The sequence below is a fragment of the Microtus ochrogaster genome, chromosome 7, assembly GCF_000317375.1.
Source record: "Microtus ochrogaster isolate Prairie Vole_2 chromosome 7, MicOch1.0, whole genome shotgun sequence".
Taxonomy (NCBI): Eukaryota; Metazoa; Chordata; class Mammalia; order Rodentia; family Cricetidae; genus Microtus; species Microtus ochrogaster.
Window position 1 is genome coordinate 4,490,164 of NC_022014.1, and position 3,188 is coordinate 4,493,351.

Consider the following 3,188-nt stretch of genomic DNA (forward strand, 5'->3'; position numbering starts at 1 on the left):
CGTGCTGGACAACTGAGAAACTAAGAAGGAAAAAAATAAATACATAAACGACAGAAGCGTCACCTCGTTTGGAGAAGGGAGGGGGAAAGAACAAGAGTGTGTTGGCTCGTTGGTCTAGGGGTATGATTCTCGCTTTGGGTGCGAGAGGTCCCGGGTTCAAATCCCGGACGAGCCCGGTGCAGAGTTGTCACTGCATTTTTATACAAGTTCCCAGTTATCCCTTCTGCACCAGCAGAAAGCGGAGGAGCAGACTCGGGGAGCCGATTTGTGAAGCCCCTGAAAGTAGAAGAGAAACACGGACTTCAGAGACCAGCCCAGCCTGATTTGCAGTATTCTCGAAGGTCAAATGAGAAAGGACACTCCTCTCTCCACTCTGGGCTTGGCCCCGGGTTTCTTCAGCAGTCGAGGGAGAGCGGGAGGGGAGGGACATTGGCACTTTTCTCTTGGACCTGAGATCGTGCGTGCACCTCGTGGAGTTTTCACTCCTAAATCGAAGTCTCTTCCTTTCTTTTTACTTTTCTTTTTCTCTTTTCTTATGTTCTTTCTTTCCCTTTTTCTTTTCTTTCTTTTTTCTCTCTTCTTTCCTTCCTTCCTTCCTTCTTTTCTTTTCTTTTTTCTTGAGATAGAGTTCTTCTATGAAACCCTGCCTGTCCTGAAGCACATGGGGACGAGGATGGCCTCGAAACTTAAAGGCAGTAGCCACTACACCTGGCTGGGCACTTTTGATTTTGGCCCCGATGGGCAGGTCGGATGCAAAAGGGAAAAAGTGGCGAGGGGCGAGGTACCTCCGACGCTCAGCCGACGTTTACTGCGCTCTGGAGCTGCTGCGTGGCCAAGGAGACGTGGTCAAGGACATTCCACGCAGCTGCCTCCTGTTTCTTTGGGGTTCCATCTAATCGGCGGGAGAGAACTTGGCGTCTAGACAGCTGCCGCGTGGGCATAAGCTGATCCCAGCCCTGCACCCCGTAGACAAGGCGACACAGAGTGTGGAACCCGGGGCTGTTTCCCATTTTGTAAGTCGTGAGGAGATTGGAAAATTGGAATTTCTCGGCAGACACAGTCCCGGAATTTGCCCTTCCAAGAATATCTAAAACCTAACTATCCTATCTACCGAGCTCTGCCAGTCCCACCCCTGTTTCAACGACCGCCATAAAGTTGAACCAGAGGCATAATTGGCGTGGCTCGTTGGTCTAGGGGTATGATTCTCGCTTAGGGTGCGAGAGGTCCCGGGTTCAAATCCCGGACGAGCCCGTAATCGTTTTGCAAAAACTAATTTTGTTTTTCAAAACAGTCATTTAAGCGTTCATTCCCTACTTCGTTCCTAGACGCTAAAGAGATCCAGACTTCACTCTGACACATCAGCTCTGAATACCGGAGGCTGAATTTTGCAGGAGTCTTCAAACTCTTCGCAGCTGCCCACACTAGTTTGTTGGAGGGGCGCTCGCTGAAAATGCCTTGAGTCCAGTCTTTAGTCAGAAAGATCCTTAAAACCTGTGCCTGCAAATCTAATCTCTGTCCTCGGCTTAGGTGAAAGCATACTGGGTAGGCAGATGCCTGGATGAGAAATTTAAACTTCATATGCAAAACGGGTTTATATATATAGGCTTATAGGGGTTTACCGGCACATAGATCAGTCAGTAGAGCATAAGACCCCCCCCCCCCTCTGTTTGTTTTTTTGAGAGACCAGGTAATCCTGGCTGCTCTGGAGCTTGCTATGTAGACCAGGGTGCCTCCGCCTGCGAATTTGCGACTGTTAATCTTATGGCTATGTGTTTTAGCCGCACCTTGGGCAATGTGATGTTTTAGCTTGGGCAATGGAGTCCTGAGGTACTTGACTAGTCGCTACTCACTGTAGTGATATTTCATTTGTAATTTAATAAATAAAGTTTGCCTGAAGATCAGAACGCAAAACAGTTGCACTAGTCCACCGTGACAGTGGCACACACCTTTAATTCCAACATCCACACTAGTTAGCCATAGAGGTGGGGCGGCGGTGGTGCACGCCTTTAATCCCAGCAGACAGGAACTGGCTTTCTTTCAGTCTGAAAATGTCGTAGAGGTAAGAGCTCTCTAGGGGCTGCCTGCTTTGCTGCTCTGATCTTCAGGTGCACCCCAGTATCTGTCTCTGGGTTTTTATTGTTTGCTCTACAGCTCTCCTGCCTCCCAGAAACTCCGGCTCTCAGTCTAGTAATCGCTGCGCGACACCCTATGGCGGCTATTTAATGGGAACTGGAGGAGCTGACTCCTGGACTGGAGTTAAAATTCTTAAGATTCAAACCTGGATGAACTGACCTTATTTAAAAGCAAACAAACAAGCAAACAACCTATCCCGAGGCCCAAGTGAGGGTTCCATGGCTAAAAGCACCTGCTGCCAAGCCTGGTCACTTGAGTGGTTCCCCAGAACTCACGTGGTGGAAGGATAGAACCTGCTCTCACACGAGTTGTCCTCTGGCCTCCATCCACAATAAATAAATATAATAAAAAGAATTAAAAATTAAACCAATTAATAGGCCTTTAACAGTAGCACACAGGAAGTAGATGCTGGCACATCTCTACAAATTCGAGGCCAGCCTGGTTCTAGGTCAGCCAGAGCTACATAGTGAGGCCTTATCTCAAAAAAATTAATTTAACAATCATATCATGTATTTTTCTTCTCTAGATGATATTCAGAGATCTCAGTTTACCCTTGAGATCTCAGCTCTGGACCCCAAGGCCATTTTTGCCCCAGTACTAGGGGTTGAGTCTAAGGGACTTTACTGCTGAGTCACATCCCCAGCTAGAGGGAGATGATGCTTCAAAAGGCTTCCTTTCTGCAGTTCTCCGCTGTGGCTCACCACCCTTGAGTTGTAACCCTGCACTTTCCAAACTGCTTCCTTCTGTGGGGTTAGTTAGAGGCACTGAGAGGTGCGGTCCATGTACTTAAGGCCCAAATCTTCTTTATAAGGCCATTAGAAGGTTAACTCTGGGCTCTCCCAACAGCCCCTGGCTTGGGAAACCGAATTCCTAGGGAGGAAATTGGGAGGTCGGGCAGGAGGCGCAGGCTCTCCTTGTTTGTGGGTGGTAGCAGATGACCCCTCTTGCTGATTCCCTACCCCAAACCGCTCCACCCACTCTGTCACTTCTTTTTCTGTTGCTTTTCTTTTTGTTTTGGGGTTTTTTGTTTTTGTTTTTTTTTTTTTTTGGTTTTT

General features: G+C 48.0%; 2 non-coding genes across 2 annotated transcripts; both read left to right on the top strand.

Moving 5' to 3' along the window:
• Positions 1-103: 103 nt before the first annotated feature.
• On the top strand, positions 104-175 carry Trnap-ugg. The gene has a single exon. It is a non-coding gene; the product is annotated as a tRNA-Pro (tRNA).
• A 1,004-nt stretch (positions 176-1,179) lies between these two features.
• Trnap-agg lies at positions 1,180-1,251 on the top strand. The gene has a single exon. It is a non-coding gene; the product is annotated as a tRNA-Pro (tRNA).
• The last annotated feature ends 1,937 nt before the right edge of the window (positions 1,252-3,188 follow it).